The 25,008-nt window shown below is 42.5% G+C and overlaps 2 protein-coding genes and 1 non-coding gene across 7 annotated transcripts in view; 1 reads left to right on the top strand and 2 right to left on the bottom strand.

Moving 5' to 3' along the window:
* LOC725024 (autophagy-related protein 16-1) overlaps window positions 1-25,008 on the top strand; it is a 572,103-nt gene that overhangs the window by 257,411 nt on the left and 289,684 nt on the right. The window lies entirely within an intron of this gene.
* LOC413256 overlaps window positions 1-25,008 on the bottom strand; it is a 206,212-nt gene that overhangs the window by 22,011 nt on the left and 159,193 nt on the right. The window lies entirely within an intron of this gene.
* On the bottom strand, window positions 12,614-12,702 carry Mir3749 (microRNA 3749). The gene is given in 1 exon segment (NR_039440.1): window positions 12,614-12,702. It is a non-coding gene; the product is annotated as a microRNA 3749 (primary transcript).

Raw genomic sequence — 25,008 nt, 5'->3', positions numbered from 1 at the left:
CTCGGGAACCGGAAGTCGTATCGAGATAAATCGAAAAGCGTTTTAAAGGGGAAGATCCCACGATTCCAACGATCGTTCATTCGTCGATAAAAAGTCATTATCTTCGGAGTTATAGCGGTTCAAAGTTTTCCTAATTTTAATACCGTTTAATCGAGTTGAGTAAGAAGTTACGCGATAAATACGTTTATTTCTCGTTACAATCTCACTAATGGTACTTTGTTAAAATGTGTCGGATTCCTCGATCGATTTCAAGCTTAATTAATCGAAAAGTTTTTTAAAGGATTCCCTCTGGAAAAAGATGTTCAAACCACGGCCCTCCTTTTCCATAACCGTTTCTTTCTAAAATACTTTCTCGCCGTAAATAAGAACTCTCTATCTATATACCCCGTCTTTCTCCATTCTTTCGCACTAAATCCATCAGAATTGTTCTCTCTCTCTTCTTAAATCGAGGCAAAAGATATATATATATATACACCTTAGTACAACTTGGAGTAAACCTCGAGGGAAATTTTAACCTTCGTGGCAGATGTTAAACGCAAAGTTAACTTCGACGGAGCGATGTCCGGGACGCACCCTTAACCGCATCCTCGTCCCTCCTTCTCCCCTCCCTTTCTCTTTTCCTTTTCCTTCCACCCCCCAACCTTTTTCCACTCCAACTTGGGGACAATTGCTCCGTTCGCCAATCGTAATTCCACCTACCTCGCCGCCCCATTTCGAGCAAATGGAGAGACAAAAAGGACAACGCCGATCAAGAAGGGGAGAAAGAGGAGAGGGAGGGGGTCGAGTAAGACGAGTTCGAGGAAAACGGCGGAGGGAAAAAGAATTACAAGTGACTCGGCCCGGTGCATCTCGATGAATCTCAAATTATTCGCGCGCCGTTTCAATACGAATCGACCGTGTTCGACGCATCCAACTTGCATTAAATTTCCATGGAACGGCCGGATGGGGATGGAAAAGGTCGGGCCGGGCTCAAATAAATAAATCGAATAAGTGAATGCGACTCGAAGCGAGGGGAGAGAATTTTTTTTCTTTCTTCCTTTTCTTTCTTTCTTCTCCTTTCTTCCTCGTATAATAATTTCACAACGGTACGCAACGAGCACCGTTTAACGGCGTACCCCTTTTTCGCCCGTAATTGAGTTTCTGCCGGTGTTTAAGCCGCTTTCACGCGATGCAATTTTTTCGAAGAAACGGACGCGTAATTTCGGCCGTTAAAGGGGTTGTTTGCGGTCAAAATTAAACGTTTGATTTCGTTATTTCGCCTTTCCACTTTCGTTTAAAAGAATGTACCAAAAAAACTAAAATTTTGTCATCAAATTTATTCAAAAGATAGAGGAAAGCATGCTATCGAAGTCACATTTTGGTTCATCCCGATATCTCGATCGGTTTCATTAACATTACTTGGAAAGAGTTCGTGATTCATAGAATTAATTTTAAGAAACGACGTATACTTCCCAATACTTTAATAATATTTATTTTTACATTATCCTGTAAATCGAATAGAAATCTTTCGCCTTTGGACATCGTAACTTGATCCAGTGTTACGACCAGCGTTCAGGGAAGGAAAATTTCGCGGCGAAAACCTGCGGGACCCGTAAAACGGTTATGACACGTTCGTCCTGCGAGAGTTCGACAGGAAATAAACCGCGCACAACTTGAATTGACCCGTTCAACAAACGAAAGGGGGAGGGGAAAAAAAAAAAAGAAGAAAGAGAAATCCGGATCCGATAACCGAGAGCACGCGTGCCATCCGTTGTTTCGCGTCACGTACGCGGCCAAACTTTATGGGCGACCGGTATCCAATGGAGCGGCACCGAAAAACGGCTAATTTGCATCGCTCTTTTACACGCGAACGTCCCTCCCCCCTTTTTACGACCCGACGTTGGAGAATAATCCAGCTGGGATAAGCTATATTAATGATCGCAAAAAGCTCTCTTTCCGTTTCTCCTGTTCGTAGAAACCAGAAACCAGAAGCTTCGTATCTGCGTGTATCATTTTTTTTCCATCCCCTTCTTTCTCGGGTAAAAACTGATCAACTTCGAATTGTACATCCTTTATGTGTTATATCAAAGTGATATATGCGTATCATTTGGGGAGGGTTGTTTTTCACTTGGAGCGTGTATTAAATTTAACCGGCTTTTGTGCGGACGAAATTGAGTTGGCGAGCTGAATCGCGGCTGCGTTTTAATTTTCGAAAAGAAACGTTTAAATACGCATACGTATCTTTTGATATTTGCGTTATAATAAAGCCGAATAATAATCGCTGGAAAATCGAAATCGATCGTGAATGAAATCAGGGGAAAGAAGAATTCATCAAATGACGATGGAACTCTACTGTGATATTCACCTTTAAAAATTTCCAGAGAATTTCCATTTTCGCGATAGAAAAGGAAAAGAGAGGTCAAGATCGAAAGGGATAAAGAAAGAGGAGGATGGTTAGAAAGGGATCTCGGGTATCCATGTGCTATTACTCGGAGATATACGTCCTCCACGCAATCCCGTGATGCATTGCGCGTTCATCCGCGACCGCCGGACGAGACACCCTCTCTCTCTCTCTCTCTCTCCACACCCCATCGACTTTTCCCCGGCTCTCACCACCCTCTTTCTCTCGCTTCGTCCCCCGACAAATAGCTACAATTACGTACACGTGCCAATACATAACCCACCCTCCTCCATCGAACAAAGTACGAATCCGTTTCCCAATGTTTCGATACCGCGACTTTCTCTTTCTTTTCTTCCTTTTCTTTCTTCGAGAAAAACGACAAAGGAGAGAGAGAAGAATGGAAGATATTTTAAGAATAGTCTGATCGATATCTTTATCGTTGTAAATCATTGGGCTATTCATAGGAAGCAAGATTAATTGATTTAATTGACACTTTGACTAAATATTTTCAATTCGAATCGCTGGAGGGAAAAGTTCACTTTCGTTTATTCGAGAGAAATCACCAATCATGGCTGATTGCGTGAAAGTAAAGCACGAAGATATATCTCTCTCTGTAAGCGTCTCGAGGAATACACGCACAACAGCATACGTTCGCTGGTATTAGCGTTTATTATACGTGGAACCGCTCGATGTAATTACGATAAAGTTAATGTAAGGTTGTCGGGTGGCCCAGCTGGCTCTACGCTCGATCGACGAGGTTTCTGGGTGTAACAGGTGCTACCTCGTGAGTTTCGGAACATCGCGTATAAAGCTTTTCTCTTCGGACGACGACGAGAGAAGCGAGCGAGTTAAGATATGGGCCCAGCTGTGTCTGAAGAAATAGGATGGCGTGAAAAGTTTGCGAACTCAAACGGGGGAAGGAAAGGGAATTTTTACGTGGCGAGTCCTCCCCTTTATCGATGAGAATTAAATAAAGCTTCATTTCTTTGGTTACCTATATATACCTTAGAAACGTATTTTCGATATTCTGAAATCAATAAAGTATACAATTTTTCAATAATTTTGTACATAAACACATCCTTTACACAACCTAATCTAACCTAAGCTAATCCAATCTAACCTAACCTAATCTAATCTAACCTAACTTAATCTAACCTAACCTAACCTAAAATTTGTCGTTTTCAATAATATATTCTGGCAAACGAGAGACTAGTTATTCTGAAATATAGCTTCTACAACCTTCTCAAAGAGTACTCTGTTTCTCAGATTCCAAGAAATAAAGAGTAGGAAGATTTTAATTCGAGAAGGAATTACGAGCAAAAGGAAAGTATAATTAATGACGAGGATCGAGGTACAGTAATCGGTGTACACCCACGTATGCGTTACTAATTAATAAATATCACGTTGGCTAATGAATTGTGCCGGTTCCTGACCGTGGCGAGTACAGTCAAGTTCTCCTGATTGCGAATTAATTACTTATATCGCTTCGTTTGCATATGCAAATCAAGGGAACAAAGTCGTGGAGAAAACGCGAAGGAGAAGGTGGCGTGGCCAGATAGAGAAATGGAACCGGTGAGGGAAAAGAGGGTCGATCGCGAGGCAAGAAACCTTGCTCGCTCGCCTTGCTATCATCGCCTGTGTAACCGCCCGTATAGGCGAAAGCGATAAAGCGATAAAGAGGGGAGGGGAGCGAGGAGCTTCCACTTATCGTTGGAATTCGTTTCTATCTAGGGGGCTCTTGTAACAGTTCATGTTAACGACGCTCGATAGCCTCGTTCATAGGCATTATGTACACGTTTGTCTCTAATCGTTTAATACTTCTTCGAAGGAGGGGATGATTTTTTTTTACCCTTTAATCCCCGATACTTGCATCGTGAAATCTGTATTGAAATTTATCGCGGGGAGTAGTTTGTTAATGAATTTTTGAACGAATTGACGCGAATGATTTTGAAAAAAATAAATAAAATAAAGTACGACAATAATAAATCGGTATGTCACGAGAAATTAATGTCACTACCTGTCGAGATTTATCGAAAAGGTATTGTCGTTAACGAATTTCATTTTGTACAAAATTTATTAATAAATCCTTACGATATTTCTTTTCACCCTCCATAAATATTAGCTCGAAATATGTCATCAAACTATTTTAAACTATCTCAAAGAAGAACATCAACAATTCCAAATAATATTTAAATAAATTTGACCCCATCATGAAATTATCGCCAAATAAAATTCGTATTCGACAAAAACGACACACACATACGTGAAATTATAAGCCTCTACGGTGTTTTTACTTGGTGTTTATAAGGTTATATTTGCTCCTCGATTATATATTTATTCTTTTATTCGGTGGAATCCCTCACACCGAACTCTAATGAACAACACTAGCCGGCCGACATCGTCAAAGTTAAAATCTGCCATCGGTGGTGCGTAATGCGAGCGGGCTATGATCTGATAACGCGAAGATATAAAAGGAAAATGGAACAAGGGTCCATTGCTCAGAAAAGGGGGTCGATCGTCCTTCCTTGGCTATATATATATATGTATATACATACGTGTAGCTGAGCGGAAGGCAGAGGTGTACGGTAGATAGAAACAGAGCCGCGATAAAGTCGTATCTTTCTTATTGCTATCTTGGCCGTAATTCTCCCCAAGTCGGTATATAGGGACGAACACGCGAGAATGGTACGGTCAGCAAAGCGCGCAGCAAGCCACGACGACAGGAGCCAACATTCTATCTCTCTCTCTCTCTCTCTCTCCCCTGTTTGTACGTACACAGTGTCGCGAGATCTGTGCACACTGTGACGGGATATATTTTAATGGTCTTGGATCTCTGCGCATGCACCCTATCTTTTCTTTTTCTCGCGCGGAACAAGCGTGCAAACAACGAGAGAAATAGAACAAGCTAGCTTCTTTCGAAAAACCGTGCTTTAAGATCATTAAATTTTTCGCAGTGCTCACTTTCTGGATTTCTCCCCCCTGGTTTCCTGGTTTCGCCGAGAGAAAACGGATCGGAAGGCACGGCCGATCGCGCTACGCCGCCGTAACGAATTATGTAAATGAAAACGAGAGGGAGGTCCGGTATCACGCACCCTTTTGCATACTTTTATGCATGACGGCGTAAAAGGTATACAGAGGGGCTCTTCCGACTGCGTCCATAGATGTAACTCCTCGAAGAGGTAGGAAGGAAGGAAGGAAGGAAGGAAGGAGGAGGGGAAATGGTATTGTATAGTTCGCACAGTTCTTGCAAACTTCTTGTCTTTCTTTGCTCCCTCCCTGCAATTTTGCATTATTATGTTAACAGTTTCCTCGTGTTGGCCTCGTTGGATTGCTTCACGCTCCGCTAGAGCGAGCGGTAAAGTGATTATAATTCGATACTTTGAAAAAGAAAAGAAAGGAAAAGTCATCGTTCCTTTCTTCCGTTCGTTTTTCTCCCTTAATCAATCTTCATCTTTCTTTGTACATATAAATAATTTCCATTAGATATAATTCCTTATTCCAAAATACTCTCCTCTCTCTCTATCTTCCCATTCTTCCAAGTTCAAAAGGACAGTTTGAGATAAGTTGACAACGTTCTTCCTGATGGCTCGAACGATATACTCGAACGGATTCGGCCATCGTTCGGTTTAAAAGAAAGGAGGAGGGAGAAAGGATAGGCCTTCGCGTGCCACCGCCGCGTATCCTGGGTCGCTGTCACTGCCGTCAAGCCGTTGTACAAGGTGCACAAGGTGGGGGCGGTAGGACGGCTGGCAGGGCCCCAGCGGGGTTCCTTACCCGTCGAGATGAGTAGCGACGATTGCGCGACTACTGGTTGACCAGCGGTGGTACACCTACTGCACATACTGCATTCAACGCGCATATACCCGGCCAGATATATCGGCGTGCACCGGTGATCCTTATATGGTGACTAATTGATTGCAGCTATGCGCGTATGTATTAAGCTTTTTACTAAGCCGAGTTAGAAGTTTGGACGGAGAGAGTTAGCTCTATCTCTATTTCGAAACGAAAATAAAATTCTTCGAGCTTGAAATGTTGAAAATGTTTGTAATAAGAATCTTCGATGTTCTCCATGAAATTCGAAATTTATATGTAAAAAGTGGAAACATTTGAGAGAGATGAATTATAAATACGATTTTGCAAAAATTTGGGAAAGGAATCTAATCAAAGCTGACAAAGCAGGACGATTCCAATCCAGATTTTATTTCACCGTTCCGTGAAAGAAGAAACAAATCTCCGACTATTTCATTTCACTCTCGAGCTCCCTTTTTCCTCGCTTCCTTTCCTCCCTCCTCCTTCCTCTGATCCGCGTCGTTACGCCGTAAATACATGTTGTCATTTACTTGCCGGTAAATTTCCTCGTTCATGAATTCTTAAGAAATAGCGCGCAACGACACAGGCTAATGTACGCTTAAATGTCGCAGGAAATCCCTCTCTTCCACTCCCCGTCTCCCCGTCTCTTTATCCCCTCTTGAGCTCGAAAACGCGAATTCAGAGTTTCTCAGCATGTTTATACATCCTTCTGTCCCGTTTTACCCAGATCTAGCGGAGATTTAACGAAGAAATTTTCGGCCAAGTTTCCGCTGGAAAATGGCCCGGAGGGACACGCTCGATAATTGGCTAACCGTTTCCGTTATCGCCTCCTCCCCCTCCCCCACTCAAGACGAACTTTTAACGTTTCGGATCCCCGAGTGACAATAAATAGCTTCGTTAGTTCCTTGGGATTATTGGAAATCGGTGGAGGGAGACCTAACTAATTAAAGACGGTATGAATGTTCGAAGCCGATACGATTATCGAAAGAGAGAGAGAGAGAGAGGAGGAATAATACGCGGCGAATGCGAATCTTTTTTAAAAACATCCACCGATTGCCTCGCCTCGGTAATTGAAAGTCTTGTATGTAAAGAAACAATAACGATGTCGCGGCTAATTAACGGGCTCACGGCGAGCGTACCATTCCAAACGGGCTCGCCAAGTAAGATACGCCCAAGAAACGGTTTCGGATCGGCGTCGCCAGGCGGCGCTGCCATCTTTCGCGCCATCTTCCCTTCTTTGTTAATTCCAAGGAATCCTGAAACGATTCTCAACTGTCGATTTGCGCGAGAAAAGTAAAGAATGAATCTTTCGCTCTCCGAGAGAAGAGAAGATTAAAGGGAATATTCCTTAATCACCTTTAACCAATCTTCTCTCTGAAGAATTTCGGAATTAACGCTGTCCTTCCCTAACTTTTCTTATCAGACTAATCGAAGGAATCGTTTCATCAACACCTTTAAGAATAATTCGTGTTATACAAATGAAAATTTCCATCCCCTCCTCGACTATTTAATTAAAGGGAAGATTCTCTCTTCGAATTTCTTCATTTTTTGTCACTGTAATATTCCTTGATCACCTTTAACCAATCTTCTCTCTGAAGAATTTCGGAATGTAATTAACTGTCCAGACCAATCGAAGGAATCGTTTCATCAACATTTTTAAGAATAATTCGTGTTATACAAATGAAAATTTCCATCCCCTCCTCGACTATTTAATTAAAGGAAAGATTCTCTCTTCGAATTTCTTCATTTTTTGTCACTGTAATATTCCTTAATCACCTTTAACCAATCTTCTCTCTGAAGAATTTCGAAATGTAATTAACTGTCCTAACTTTTCTTATCAGACCAATCGAAGGAATTATTTTATCAACATTTTTAAGAATAATTCGTGTTATACAAATGAAAATTTCCATCCCCTCCTCGACTATTTAATTAAAGGAAAGATTCTCTCTTCTTCATTTCTTCATTTTTTGTCACTGTAATATTCCTTAATCACCTTTAACCAATCTTCTCTCTGAAGAATTTCGGAATGTAATTAACTGTCCTAACTTTTCTTATCAGACCAATCGAAGGAATTATTTTATCAACATTTTTAAGAATAATTCGTGTTATACAAATGAAAATTTCCATCCCCTCCTCGACTATTTAATTAAAGGGAAGATTCTCTCTTCGAATTTCTTCATTTTTTGTCACTGTAATATTCCTTGATCACCTTTAACCAATCTTCTCTCTGAAGAATTTCGGAATGTAATTAACTGTCCAGACCAATCGAAGGAATCGTTTCATCAACATCTTTAAGAATAATTCGTGTTATACAATTATGAAAATTTCCATCCCCTCCTCTAAAGGGTAAAATGAAAGGTTTCCCTTAAGATTTAGAAACAAACACACCAATAAAGTGCGCAAGATGATTTATTTGAGAAGGCGCGGATCCAGAGAACGATGATCTGGCGTTACGCCCAGGCTAACGTCTACGCCCTAACGGCTAACGATTTTCTGGCGCGGACGTTTATCGCATGATAAATGAGCCGCGAACGCGACAACGACTTAATCCCTTTGACACATAGCCATCGGCGTGATAAGCATCGCGCGTCTCTCTCGTCCCTCGTTCTCGAAGAGTAGATAGAGTAGAGGAGAGGGGGGGAGAAAGATTCGAGCCGCGAGTTGACAATAGACGCGGAAGCGGGCCCCGAGCCCCGCTTGGATGAATGTTGCATGAATGCCCGATCCGTGAGGCCACGATTGTGTCCAAGTCGTGTATCCACTCTGCGGAACGTGATGGAAAAACATTACTCTCGTTGAATTGTCGTAATTCGTAGGCTATCTCTAACTCGTCCCCTCCTCCCCCCTTCGTGGAGATCGTACGTACGACTCGTCGGCCATTTCTCATCCCCTCTCCCGTATATATGTTCCCGTTGACACCGTTCACCCACCTCGATTACACGTTTCTTTCAATACCGCGCTTACCTATTATCCTCCCTCTATCAGGGTGATTACAAGGTATCGTCGCTTCTTTTTTTTTTTGCGAAGAAAAGAAAATCCTTCGCGTCACGAATTAGAAACTTGGCCTCCTCCTCTCTCGAATTTAATCGCATGCGATGGGGATCGCGGAACCGAAACCCGGCGATGTCCCTGCGATGTCCGGCAGGCTGTTTAGTCAAACGTACGCCGATCAATTTACATTTTAATAGCCCGGTGCGGTTCCGACGCGCTGTTATAACCCGTCCCATCCGTTGCCAGGATCGATCGTTATCGACCTGGCTCTGTTTCCACTCCTTCGCCCGAATCACACGATTCCTCGACTGAGAGATTAGATTAACTAAGAGAGAAAAAGAGAGAGGTCGGCTCTTTGAGAAATCTTCTTAATCCTTTTCCTTGACGCAAGAATTCTTGGTCGAAATTAACGGAATGATATTCTTCCCTTTTTCTCGCCGCGTGATCGATCGAATTCGAGAGGAAAGGTATTGTATTTCCTCTGCCGAGGACGTGACTAAACTTGCTTAATAGTTGCTTGGCCGCGACGATATCATTATCGTCTGAGTAGCGGCTGAGACAAATCGCGGCGCGGCTTTTAGCATTAATTAGCAGCGAATTATGGGGACCACCGTGGATAATACGAACGTGTTATCCATCCTCCCTGGATAAATCCTTGAGCACGGAAAAGAACGTTCTTTCACGATTCTCTTTTACGACGCTCTGGTCGTCGTAACTTGGGACTAAGATGATCCTCCTCTTCGATTGGGAGAGGGGGGAGAGATAAGATCGGAGCGGAAGTAATCGTTCACGGTTGGGGGGAAGGGAAAAAAAAAGGCGATTTAATTAAGTTGAAGAGGTGCAAGAAGTTGGAATGACGCGTTATTTAATTGTGAAGATTTCGTTACGTGATTACTTTATTCGTTACGATTTTAATTTTTAATAAAGAGAGATTCGAGAAACGTTTGAAACGTTACACGGGGATAAGGTTTCGCTTCTTCGTGGAATAATCGGTGTACCGTGATTAAACGTGCGAAATGGAATTTTTAATTCAAAGGGTTAAGCTTCTTGTGAGAAGTAGAAATAAAATCTGTCTCACTTGTCGCTTTAATCTTTACGCGTTGGGAGAAAATTTTTGTTATATGATATTTTTCGAAAGCTAGAAATTATTTCATGTATTATCTTCGATTATATAAAGAAGGAATTATTGTAAGAGAATTCTTCTTTAAAATCCGTTGAATCTTCTATTATCACTAATCATTCGTGTTCCTTCGAAATACCGATCCACCCACATCGCGAGGAAAATTTCTTTCGTCCTTTTAAACACCCGTTTCATAGAGAATTAAGTTTCGACGAGCTTACGCGTCGCCTTTTATCCTCCATCCAAGGGAAATCTCCGGTATTTGGGCGAATCGTTGAGAAAAAAAAGGGTAAAGCAGAACGTCAGAATTACTTCTTCTCTTCTTTCCTTCCCTTCCCCTACTAAGATGGGTCTCCCTTCCATCCAACCTCGATTACATTACATCCTCGAGACTCGAGACGAGAATTGTCAAAGGTTCGATCGAACCGTTTCTCGAAATCACGTGGAGACTAACGACGCGGCAGAAACAAAGGAAATTACGCACAGCGTCTCCGTTTCCATCCCTCTTTCAAGCGGCGCAATAGAGCGCGAGAGAGAGAAATAACAGTTTCTGTTCTTCGTTAGTGATGAGGGGGACGAGAACGAACGAGTGGCGAACGAACGTGGAGAGAAACAGAGAGAGAGAAAGGGAGAGGGAGAGGGAGAGGGATACTACAGGCTGTAGTCGATCTCGACATCTAGCTCGCCGGAAAAGGAAACGTCTTGCATCGGCGAGGACTGCTGCTCTTTACACGAGATCTAGCGTGGGTACCTTAAGGCTTTGAATGCCTTCTCTCCTCCTCGTGGTATCACAACCATCCCCACCCTCCCCCTCTGCACGATTTTAAATAACACTTTTATAAGCTACCTGCCTTGGCCGGGCTCGATAAAATTACGATCGAGATCCAAGCCCCCTCGTGATCTCGATCTCGAGCTACGTATACAGTTTAACGAAGGTGAGAGAGCACATCGAGTTAATTCATTGTCCCCGTGGATAATTGATTATCGGTGAACGCTCTATGAAATTTATAGGCGTACTGTGTTGGCTGCTCTTATCGATAGTCTGCCGGCCCAAGAATTAGTTTTAACCGTAGAAATGATACAATTTTCTTTTCTTTCTCTTTAAATTATTCAAGAGGATTTTTGTTTCGAAGGATTTATTTATTCGTTTTAAAAATTTGTCTCCAATAATTTCTGCAGAGTAATTTCAAATATATCGACAGATGAAATAAGTATATTGGTCATTTATATTATTTCTTTCTCTTTAAATTATTCAAGATTTAAGTCAAGAGGATTTTTGTTTCGAAGGATTTATTTATTTGTTTTAAAAATTTCCAATAATTTCAAATATATCGACAGACGAACGAAATAAGTATATTGGTCACTTGTAGTTAATGGTTGTGTGGCGCTAGTATCGCCATCTTTTCTTTCTCTTTAAATTATTCAAGACTTAAGTCAAGAGGATTTTTGTTTCGAAGGATTTATTTATTTGTTTTAAAAATTTGTCTCCAATAATTTCTGCAGAGTAATTTCAAATATATTGACAGACGAACGAAATAAGTATATTGGTCACTCGAGTAGTTAATGGTCGTGTGGCGCTAGTATCGCGTCACTGATCGACCAGCGTTAAAAGAAAGCGTTAAAAGAAATTATTATAGAAATTAATCCGACAATGAAAATTAATTTGCTCCTCTATTTTCGTATCCATCCCAAAATCATTCAATCCCAATTTAAGACATGCACACTATAGACTATACACGCGAGTGCGCGAGTAGTCATCTATCCAAATCGAATCATCATTTAACCCGAGCATTTAGACCTGCTCAACGAGCAAGAACACGCGATAGAGTCCTCCGCGTGTAGTCCTCTTTCATTGCACCCCAAGACAACGCGACGATCGTAATCTTCGATATCTCGTGAAGAAACGAGCCAGGAATAAAAAGGAAATCGGCGGAGAGGAGGGAAAGCTCGTTCGAAAGCTCGTTCGAAACGAAGGGGGGGAGGGGATGCGTCCATGCGATCTTGCGACTCTCCGTACGTGGCCGCCACCTACCTAACGTGGCCGTTGCGCGGCTAATGCTCGTTATCTCGACGTGTCGACTATCTAATGGCCCCCCGTAATGGCCGACCCGGCTATATATCGTCCATTTCTCGCAATGCCCGCCGCGCTAACTCGCCCGCCCCAATCTATGCCATTATTCCCGCCGGTTTATTTTACCCTGATTCGCGGTGAATCTTTGACGTTGTTGCAATTCGTCGCAGTGCAGCTGCCACGGATTTGGAGGAAAGAAGGGAGAAGGACTGAGACAAATAATGGGAAATAAATATTGGGATATCGAGGGAAGGTGAAAGGGCCATTCCAGATTTTCAGATAGGTCCTCGAGATTCGGCTCCTGGCCGGCTTTCACCTTCGTGTATCGGTGTAAATGGAGGGAGAGGAAGGAAAAGAGGACGGCTGGAGGAAAAATGCTGGGTCTTAATATCCAGAATTTTATCCATGTGATGTGGCTCCACGAAATTATTTAAGAATGTCATCCTTCTATCGTGATTTTTATAATTATTGGGAAGGTTGGGTTGGGTATGTCATTTATCTTGAAAGTGATCCTATTAGTTTTATAAATTACGATGGGCCTTTAGATCGTCGTAGTAGATTTCAGTTCGAAAATATGTGAGATGTAATTTAATACAGTCAAATCGATTATTATTTATCAATTTTGCAGGATGTTGATATTATTTACAATAAATCTCTTTCCTCTCTGCGAAATTTTCTCGTTTTAGCCACGCGGAAAGTTGCAGCGTTGTCTTTCGACTCGCAGGAAAAATTTGGCCAAGTTTTTCGGATAACTTCGATAATGAGCGCGCTGCGAACGTGTAATTTCCCAGGTTTTGTAAAAAGAATCTCGAATTCTCGAGGGAAAAATTCTCGTCAAACCGAGAATTTCTCGTTCGCGTTTTCGAACTGTAAAAATAAAATCGAGGGATTTTTTTCCACGGAAATCCTATCGTGACTTGATTGTCCGGTTGATTGTTACTCGAACGATTCTCTCGAAGTTGGGGAAACATTTTCATAGGAATATCTTGTAATCCTTCCATCTAATCTGTAAATCACGTCTGCTCCTTCTCTTCGTTCCGTTCAATTGTCGAACGGAATACTCGTCGAATCGATATAAAAAGAAAAAGAAAAAAAAAAGGGAAATCAACAAGCAATGAGCAAAAAAATCAAAGGAACGTCGTGATGTTTAATATCATTTCATCATCCTCTGTCGTCCCTCCATCGATAACATTTAACCGCAAGATATTAAAATCGGGAACTTGTTGGTTTCCTTTGGAACAAACACATTCTGGGCGGAATATAATAAACAGGAGTAGAGTGTAGCCTTTATCTCGTTGCGAATAATTTTTCATCCGACCGATTAAAAACGAGGATAAATAAAAGGAACGGACGAACAAGTTTTTAAAATGAGATTCAATTAAGAGAGTAGATCTGATTGAACGAGCGAACGATCTCGAAAACTGCCGGGCATAAATGCGCCCATCTTTGAAAATATTAATGATATAATCCGACTTATTAACTTGGCGTGATGAATAAGATTAATTAAAAAGTCGGAATTATAATTACTCATCCCCCTCCGCACAATAGAATTATTCTAAAGAGGATGAAATAAATCAATTTCTATTATCCTTCCATTCCACAACGATCCTCCCCTCGAGTTAAAATATCAACTTAAGTTAAATTTGAGTAGTCTCTTCCTCTTCTTCCTCTTCTTTTATTTTTTAATCATTTACAAACAGGATCCATCCAAGATGATCACCTTAAGAAACGAGACATTTTTATCGCTCACCGTCATCTAATTCAAAAAGTGAACCCGTGAATTAAATTTAATTTCAGGGTGAAGGGAGCTCGACTGGAAAAAAAAAAGGAAACAGGTATTTCGGGTAATTAGTATCCTCCTCCCTCGATGAAACGAGCAATAAAAATATTTAATCGGTTCCCCGCGATAACATCGAGTTTTGGGCAAAAACTTTCTCATCAATTTCAACGTTTACTATTGTTGTTTATTGTTTCCTCTTACAAAAAAAAAGACAAGAGGATCGGCGGTTTTAACTCGAGGGGAAGGGAACCAAGCTGTTGCTAAACTACACGTGTATCACGTTTACGCAGCGACGTATATCCGGATGTATTCGTTTCCATCTTGCATAAGCTCGAAACGTTGAGCCGTCTGTCAGCTTTGCACGATAAAGCTTCTCTGTGACACTCGCTACCCAAACGCGACGCTATTATTTTTCCTCGCGGTTAAAAAACGATTTCCAAAACCCGTCTCTTATGCATCGACGACCGTAAGATCTTCCCCTAATTTTTTTCCTGTCCTTCTCTCTACATAAATTTAACGAAATCAAAAGATAGACAAGGTTTATCTACATTCCTCTGTATTTCTTAACGCTCTTCTTGAATGTACATGCATAATTCCCTCTCTTCTAAAATTTAATCAAAACCTAAACTCCATTCTTTCCAACGTATACAGTCGAATCATCACGAAACGAAAAAAAAAAAAAAAAAACGAACAGATGAATTCAAAGACTCAGAGGTTCATACTTTCTTCATTACACCCGCTTCGCTATCCACTCGTGTTTCGGTATTACGTTCGTGGAGAGAAACAAACGAAAGAGAGAGAGAGAGAGAGAAATAAAGAGATTCGAGGAGAAACGCGAATTAATTAGAGCGGCGGCTCAGTGACGACGACTACTCGCGAAAGAGTGGAGAAGGAAGGCAAAACCGATGAAAATCGCTGCTTTACGCGGATCATAAAAGTTACAAGAGGGTAGCGGAGGAAACGCGTTCCAACCTCTCCCCTCCCCCTCCTCCCCCCATCCCACGCTCCTCTCGAGTGGTAATACCCGCGGAGAAATGCAGCGGGGAACGGAGCAGCAGTTGGAACAGTTTGCCAACTCGTTGAATGAGAGTCGAACTCGATAGTCGGCTGCTACTCGCCTACCCTCCTCTCCTCCCCGATCCGCCGGCACGTTTCGCTTCTTTCTCCTCGCTCCGTCGATTTCCTACTCCTTCGTTTTTGCACTTTTGCATCTCCACGGACGCACAAACCTATCCAAACCTTTTCGCCTTCTCCTTTTCCTTCCTCGATTCCCGTCGAACGGATGGGATAAGAGAGGAGAGACGAAGAAGGGAATGGCTCGGCAAGAAATAAAACGCGGGAAGAAGGAGGAGGATAGGATAGAGAGAGAGAGAGAGAAGGATGTATGGTGGAGGCCTGAAGGTGAACGTCGAACCCGGCAGTACAGCAATCACGGATTGTTACACATACCGGTGTCTCGTTCGCCAGCATCTCCCTCCCCATCCTCTTCTTCTCATCTTCGAGCAAGCCAACCAAGTACAACCGAACCTATCTAGTTGGCAGGATACATCCGTCCGTACCAGTTCCGGACCACCACAATCAACTAACTCAATCGCTATACACGTAGCCCCCGATCACGTTACAACGGCGCTACTACGAATACCGGCCACGAACTTTCAGTGTCCGTACCAACCAACGTTTTCTCTATACCCTTCCTTCCTCTTTACTCTTCTTTCCTTTCCGTTTTCAAGGATGGAAAAAGCGGGGGTGGGTGGGTCGCGGAGTTACGTCGTTTCGAAAGAAAGAACGAGAGGAAACGGTCGTTCCGTGGAAAACGACAACGATCCCGATACGAACGAGCGTTGATTTTCTGCTGACCGCAGGGGATGAATCGGGCCCATTTTCGCTTCAAACTGGGTATTTACCGAGAAACATGTGGAGAGGAATCGCGATTCTTGGCAGGGCGCGTCGTAAGAATCGAGATCGAATCGATATCTTATTTTATAAAATTATATCTCTGTTCCTAATTGTAACAATTTGATAACAAAAAATGTGTAATTTCTTTAAAAAGGATCTTAAAGCGATATTTGTTCAATAATCAAAGTGTAATTTTAATTTTCAGGTGAGTTTCCGCTTCGTGGTGTATATTCTCCGTTTTGGTAAGTCTTGAACAATCTTTCACCATTATGCATGCATACGATGCATTAACAGCAATCTCTTCTGTTTTATTCCCGTACAATCAGGGAATATTCTTTAATAAAAATAATCCATCCCCTGTCGATTCTTGAAGAAAAGGGGAAGGCTGTCCCCTGGCAATTTTCAGTTACAGTTTTCCCTCGCGGTTTAATCAGTCAGCTTGGAACCATTATCAACGTTAACTCTGTGTCTGCTTTCGCGCCTTTTTACTCCCGGCTTTCACGGGAAAGGCGATGCTCGAGTCGCGCTACTTTATTAGGTATGCATCGAGCGCTAGAGAAAGAGAGAAGGTGGATGGCGGAGCTCGTGATTCGCGGCAAGCGTTATTAACGTCCGTGCGCTAGAGGCGAGCCTCGATCACATCGCGTTCGTGATAAATCGCTTCGGTGGCTCCCTCGGCCTCCGCCGCCATTATGTCTTGTACGTTTCATTACAAATTTCCTTTAGTGTCGTTAGGGGCCCCGTGCACGTACGTGCACGACCACTCGCGCGCCCGGAGTCGCACCCTTCCCATCCTCGGACCGGCAGGGATAGGAAAGAAAGAGAGAAGAATTTATCGTGGGACGATGGCGAGCGGACAAGGCAAAAGTGAATGCTCCCTTACGCCCCGGTCGGATATTAATTCTTGTTACTCATACGTGTACGCCGGCCGGAAGTCGAAAACGAATGGAGGAAGAAGCACTCTTTCGCTCCCTTTCGTATCTTTTCGTATCTTTTCGTACGATTCGTTTCTTGGATTCTGTTGAAGCATCGCCAGGATTACCAAGATTGTTCTCTCGATAATAACAGACGAACGAGTAGTTGCAACAATAATTATATCAAAAGAAAAAATGTATATAAATAGGGATCAGAGAAAGGTATTATGTTTATTCGTGGTTACTTTGAAAAAATGCACGATCGAAAGCGAAGATATTTCATTCCGACAACTATCAGACATATGCGAAACGAGGATTACCAAGCGCTTGCCATAAATCGACTTGTGTACAAAAACACACTTTCCTATTCGACTTGTGGGTTATTAAATCTTGTTGTTACGTATATATAATATTGATGCATAAATATGTGTCAGTCGGAATATTTCAAAGGATGAAACGACGAGGAGGGCCAGTTACTGTTTGCTCGCTCCCTGTGTTGAAACCATTCATAAACGTTTGCAAGTATGTTTTAGAGACAGAACAAGAGTCATTCGCGCACTATTCTTCTTCAGCCTTTTATATCATTTCTTTGTCTCTCTCATCTTGCAAACAAACCTCCTTTCACGTGATTATATATTAATTTATGAATCGTTCGAAAACGTATAAATTTTTGACCAAGTCCTTCATTCCTTTTTAATAAATCATCGAATACATTTGCCTATTCCCCTCCCTTCGCAAACTATATCCTTCTCCTTCCATCGATGCAAATGCTCCCAGTCCCCTCTTCCCTTTTCCCTTCCTCGATTTGTGTTTCCTTGGCCGATTGCCCCGTGAGATTCAGCGGCGTTCGTGTTCAAATAACGATTGCCGGTAAACGACCACCGCGAGAGAAATAGAAAGTAAGAGTAGAAGAACGAAAACGGTGTACGGTTTCCCAGGGACGTTGGATCGGGGATCCTGGCCGATAGGACGATCCCGTGGCGTATTTACGACGGTGGCATTCTTCCGATCCGGGGGTATACACACTTGCCCCTTTCCTTCTTCGTGTCCGTGAGACGTTCGAGCGCATCGCTAATCAGCCCTCTGTAAACGGTATCGCCTGTGTACGAGCAACCGGCCCCTTCACGGCTATCCCTGCTGCTCGTCCATTTTCGAGCACCTCTCTCTCTCTCTCTCTCTCTCAGAAAGCTCCCAAGAGTCGGCGTCGTCATTCTATCCATACCACGACACCGGGTGTACACAATTATCGAAATGGTAACAGGTATCTTCGGGGAGGCGAAGCTGGAATGTAGGCTATCGACCAAATCCAGTCAACGGAGCCGACCTACTACTACAACACGCTCTGAGGAGAGAAAGAGAGAGAGAGAGAGACACATACATGCATGCACACGGTGGACAAGGGTCTTCTTGCATCGCGCCAAGTGGAGAGAGGCTGCCTAGGTGGATTCACCCGTTTACGTACACCCCTTGGGCTTGTCATGCGGCGGCTATCGGCCGACTGCGATCGAGAGACTGGCTGTATCCCCCAATGCCACCTTGTTCTCGGCGGCTATGTCGGATCCGACAGGCGTGTGCTCATCGCTTACCACGATATCTACCTTCTCTCTCTCTGTTTCCCTCTATCTATCCGTTCCTCTTTCTCTCCGCTCCGTGTCCACGTATCCATCCATTTACCCAACTCCTCCTGTTGTTCATACCTACTCCTCGATGCAGCACACTTGCTTTATCCACTCTCTCTCTCTCTTTCTCTCTCTCTCGGTTACCAAGTACAGGTTATTTTGGGAGCCACGTGGGTGGGTTGTCTAACGAGACGTACAAGGAACACGTCGTCGAAAGTGGGACAGGACTTAAAGTAGTAGGATCTCTCTGGTAGGATCAATAATCCTGTGTAATGGTTACATAATTCGTTCCGCGGAATTGTTAGTTCCAGATGCATAGTTTATTTATATATCGAGAGAGGAGGCTTGATTGCGCGTGTTTGAATCGCGTACGCGGGTAGGTAGGCGTCGTTGTCGAGGGTGTAAGCCGATCCCTTCCACGCTTCTCCACGGAATATTCGTTTGCAATGGCGTGTTGTTGGCCGCAGAGCTAATTGCAACGGGAGCGCCGTTACAATCGAGGATTATGCGAGGACGCCGTTAATTTCGTTCGCGAGCGCAACCACCGTTTTAAGGATGAGATCGAGCGGAACACGTGCACGGCTACGTAATTGCCAAGGCCTGCGCCTATCCCTTTTTTAATGACATATTCGGCCCCCACGCGAAATTGATGTAATTATTTCGTGACGTTGGACCGCCTCGGGACTCCGTAATGCAATTAGATACGCGCGTTTCGCAAGTGGAAACTCCCCCTCGAAGAAGAAGAAGAAGAAGGGGGATCCTGCGCCCTGACCTTGACCCCCGCGCCACGCCATGATTTATCGACCTGCGCTTCTATCGTCGAGTGCTATCCCTTCAGAGTTTTTCCGGAGGAAAAAAATTTAATTATCTTATTTCAGAATTTCTCGTAAATTAATTTTTCTCACGGAGAGGGGAGAAGGAACACGTTTTGACACGAGGAGGAGATTGAATACGATTTTTTTTGAATCGACGGAGAGATTTATGAACGAACCTCGAAGTCTATTTTCCAATTCCAATCCCTAAAAAAAATTTATACTCGCGAATTGCTTCTTACAGGAAGCAAGAAAGGTTACATATTCGCGAGAAAAATAAAGGGAATCGAAGTTTTTCGACAACCCTTCTTTCCAGTCCAAGTTAATCCCCCTCCCCCCACGTTCAATTACGCTCTACGGATACACGGGTCGATGTCAACTGAAGAGAGAGAGAGAGAAAATGGAAAGTGTGACCGGACACGTTTCGTGGAAGTTGGAGTGGCCGATTCGAGGGTGGTGGTTGGCTTCCTTTCTAATGGCGGGATCCACAAGGGAGGGGGTGGATATTCGATGGGACGAATGGAATCGATTATGGCCGCAGGCAGCCCCCCCTCCATGTCAATGTGTGCGCACGCGAATAAATCGTAGAAATCAGTCACGTAGCTCGATCGGCCTTCGAGAATCACCGCTAAGCCCTTGATCGCAATTTAACCCCGGGGGCCTGAGTAATACCGGATCGCAACGTCCTCACGATTATCCAACCTCGCGAGAATTGTCTGCCTTCTCTCTTTCTCTCTCGCTCGGTTTCCACCCTTTCGTTTGTTGCGCTCGCGGGGTGTCGATCGTGCGGATACGCTGCACGCAAGACAAAGAGTGAGCACGAACAGCTTCCTCCAAAACGAATACCTCGCCGTCCGTTAAACTTGCTTCTTGTTAGAGATAGAGCTTGGCTTTTTTTTCTTTTTTCGAGAAAAAGATCGTATCTTGTTTTAAAATTTGAATTTTAATTTAATTCGATCTTTTAAAAATAAAGAAAGAAGAAGATATTACTCGGTATAAAATTTTAAAAAGTCAACTTACGGGATAAATAAATTCTTAAGATTGGTTATATATATATATATACACGGGATGAAATGGTTGTGATGTAATACAACCGGTAATAGGAAGCTCTCCGGGAACGTTTTCAGCTTCGTACTGTACGCGAGATTTTTACAGCGGCACAGCTGTGTAACCCGTCAGTAAGAAAGATACGCCTGTGGTTTCGCGGTAATAGCTATCGAACGAAGCAGAGAATTGTGTGTCCGGCAGCGATGGATCGGGGAACGATGTAAGATAGATCGAAGGGTACGAGAGAAACGTGGAGCGATGAGGGAATGAAAAGAAAGAAAACGATTCCTAGATATAGAACGTATTTTCTTCTTCGATCGGTTCGAATGGAACATATTTGAGAAATAATATACCCATTATTACAACATCCTTTTATTATTACGCCATGTACCGTTATTATTTTTTGCTCCAACGGGAACATTCCTGTCTCATCGTCTTATTAGCCAATTGATTTTCTCGCGAACTTCTATAATAATTACTTTAAAAAAGGATACTTTAAAATGAATATTTGTAAATATTCTGATATTTTAAAATTATTTTTAACCGTAATTCATAGTTCACTCGTTGTATTATATTAATCATACTAATTTGTTTTGCAAATTTGATCCGAATTTTGCAATATTTTCCAATATTTTGAAAATCATTGTTAAATCTCGTTTATATCATTTCGACATTGTTTATCAATATTATTCTTGAATCGAATATTCCGTGATCGCGTCGAAGTATCATTTACAATTCTCGAAAAATCAATTCTGCTCGAGCAAGCAACGTTATGACGTTCGAAGAGTCATTCGTTAAACCTCGAAACCACGCAAAGTGAAACGATAGTACGAATTTCTCGACGAAATTTTCTCCCTCTCTCCCTATCCGCCGTCACTGATTGTTTTTCAGTGACACATTGTCGATTCCCAAGTCTTTTGTCCCGGGTTTTTCGACAGGAAAACGAAGCGTATCACGTGCTTCGATTTACAAGAGGGGCTATAGTATAGCTGGAATCGATTCTCGAGCGTAGATTGCACGCAATTGCTAGGCATTCGAAACAATTTCGCGATAATGGCCTGAATATAATGTTCTATAACGGAAAACGTTTTCCGATCTAATCAAAATGGAAAAAAAAACAACGCGTATGCATAACGTACTTCATCATTTAGATTAGAAAATTTTTGTATACAATATCCGTTTAAAATATGAAATTAACCCTTTTTCTTTTTCTTCCTCTAATAATCATATTATATATATAATTTTCTTTTCGTTGAAATTAAAATTTTCAACGATTCGTCAACTTGATCAACTTTATTTTTCGGATTCAACAAGTTTCATTCAAGTTTCCATGTACAATGAACGCGTACATAATCCACGTTTACTTGCACACACGCGTTACACATCCAAGGATTACCGAAGGAATTAAACAAGTTTGCCGGATGATTGATTGCTTTATGGTGTTAAAAGTTTCTCGCGCCACCCACGTAGCACCCTTGATCCTTATCTATCCCGTCCCATCTTTATCCCTCCCCTTAGGCATTGGCGCTAATCAATTCTCCCCGCGTAATTATCCGTATTTCGTAACCGTTTCATTCATTAAACCCCCTCCCCCTAATATAACTAACTAACGCCAGATTCGTTTTCAACGAACGTAACAAATTGTAGGAGTAATTAATTCGAGCCCTCTATCACGCCTCGTTTCGCTCTTCTTTATTCCATCCCTTCTTCTTTTTTTTTTTTTTTTTTTTCGAAGAAGGAGAACACCTGTTTCAAACACGTGGTTAATTATCACACGCAAAGCTGGAACGATTGCCACGTCTGGCCCCCCCGAGAGACCCCTTTCGATACACGTCCCATTCTTTGGATCACATCCTCGGGGTGCAATTAAAACGTCAGTCGACTCTCGCTGATCAAATTACTATACTATCAACGTTTCCCGAGTAATCCTTAACTCATTAAAATCCTCGACGGGTTAACCACTTTGCGGATAATCTGCCCTTTTTTAAACCCTCGATAATTACAGCGTCGACTTTTTCGCAACTTTCACCCTCTCTAAGAAGAAGAACACACCGGTTCCTTCATTTATATATATATATCCGCTTATAAGCTCTTGGAAAGGTCTCCTTGGAACAGCTTGCGACGAATTATTAGATATCTCGTAGCAAAGCAATTTTGTCGCACTCGAGTTTATTATATTTTTGTACTAAGTAAATTTAAACAATTTTTCGATTAATTCCAGATAAATCTCCGGATATTATCCGTCTCTCTCTTAAATCTAACGTTTTCTCAAAGTATAGTGAGTCGATTGCATAAGAGGATTATCCGCTAATACGTGGATTCGAAGGTTGCAAGATTTATGCAATCAAGATGGGCCACAACACTTTTGCCCATCCTTATAAAGGAGAAAATGTTAGAGGCTGTGCAATAATAATTGCCATTCCGCAAAATGTTATTATTCCTTCATACTCGAACGCTAAATCCTAAATCTCCTCCCCTCCACTTTCTTCCGTTCCTCTTTTTTTTTTCCTTTCCACGATTCGTCGAATCCTTTTCATCTCTTTCATCTGTACGCGTTATTATTGAAAGAGTTCGATTCGAATTACCGATAGCGGATGTTCGCGTTTTAAGAAAAGGATCGGGTTTCGGCTCGGTCGACAGAGTTCACGGCTTTGTTTTCAATCGACAGCTATCTGCGGCGTCCGGTCACGCAGCCACTCGGCCGACGAGGAAAAAGTGGCTAGACTGGAGTGACTGGAGAGCAAAATGGTCTCTTTAACCGCTATACTTATTTACTTGAAGATATATATACATGCAATTTATATCATATTCGAATTTTGATGTAAATCAAATCTTAATGTTATACGTTTCTTAATATTTACAATTTATCAATCTATCAACAACTTTGTATATGGAAATTGTTGCGAACACTGGATCGTTGAATAGTATTTATAGTGAACTGAAATTACGTGCCGATATAATCCGTCGAAGTGGAGATTCGTGTGCTTGACTTGAATCCGAGTCAGCTTTCGAACAAATGGAATTATACATCGCGATGATAAGCTTTGTGCCCAAATATCATTACAGTCGAATTATCGAGATTATTATAACGAATCCCTCTTCGTGCGAAAATTAATCCTTCGCTCGTGGAACAAGCGACGTTCCAATTATCGATCAAGATCCGTGTAACGCTGTAGAAAGAATTTCTTATTCCCGAGATCTAACAGTTGCGGACAGTTATAACGGACACGACAGGTACATCCTCGTTCAAAAGTTTCTCTCTTCGAAGAGAAACTTAGACACGATTTAAAAATCCCTTCTCTTGCGTCAAATTTATATTAAACGAGGTATATATAGAGACAACTGTCCTTGTTTCACAGAGTACAAAGGCTGGTAAATGAATTAATCCTTGGTTGTGTATCGTCAAGGGACCCTTTCTTTCTTCTTCTTCTTCTTCGCGATGCACTTCGCTTTCATACTTTTCAATCCACCCCTTCCTCGAGCTTCCTTTCTTCTCGTCACACATCTACACAAGATTTCTCGAGGGACGGACTCCTCGACTCCTCGGATTGTTGGCGCCTCTTGGTAGTTGAGCCGGGAAGGCAGCACTCGACCGAGAGTATCTCGCCCAAGTTGGCAGTCGTTCAAGCGCGCGGGTCGGACAAGAAGATCGGCCCGAACAATGAATTTTCGCACTTATAATTGGACGTGTTACGGTGACACCAGCTTTTTAATGGTAAGGAGGAGTAACCTACTTTCCTACTTCGGCCAGGAGAAATTGGTAATCCAACTGGAGCGCAATAACTGTCAACGGGGAACGTGCTGTTACTGCTTAATGCACACGTGTTTCGGCAAACATCGAACTAGACCAACCAGAACCAGCTATTAACACCAATTCAAACTTTATTCGATGGCTAGATTCTGTTAGTTCCTTTGAGATGGCGCTCAATTTTTATTCATCAAAATGTCGGAATAAAAATTGGACAGATTCGCGAAAAGTAATTGTTTAATCAAAGAACAATTTAATGTTAGGCAAGGATGTATCAAGCGATGAAAACTTTCCACTGGGTGGAACAAGTCCACGTTGAAATCCGAGTTTACCACGAAGTTTTCCTCCATCGAGCATTCGACTTCCTTTCCCTGGAAATTCAACCGGAAGCATCCTCCCTCAGCGCGAATTTCCAAGCGGGTTCCGGAAGCGGCGCGCAGCTCCCGTATAATTCGTCGGCGTCGTTCTTCCTGAATATGGCGCACAGTCGAGAAGATAGAAGTATCGCAGTTTTTTCTCCTCCTCTCTTCTTTCAAAGTCGACCCACACGATTCTACAAAAGCCTTTTCCACGGTTTGTATTTACATTTACTCCGAGCTTTGAATCTCTCTCTCTCTCTCTCTCTTTTCCCCTGCTTGGAGAAAAATTCGATCGCGCGTCGATTAAACGACCAGATTAAACCTTCTCTCTATCTCTCTTCAAACTACTTATTCACCTCGAAACTACGTACGCTGAGGGGGGGGGATATCTGGGACAGGGATAAGTAGAATTTTCGCGGCTCGGCGAATTTTCGGTGTAAAACTCTTTCGCGCTACAAGTT

The sequence above is a fragment of the Apis mellifera genome, linkage group LG9 (assembly GCF_003254395.2).
Source record: "Apis mellifera strain DH4 linkage group LG9, Amel_HAv3.1, whole genome shotgun sequence".
Lineage (NCBI taxonomy): Eukaryota > Metazoa > Arthropoda > Insecta > Hymenoptera > Apidae > Apis > Apis mellifera.
The sequence above is the reverse complement of the archived record's forward strand: the minus strand, read 5'-3'. Positions and strand labels throughout refer to the sequence as shown.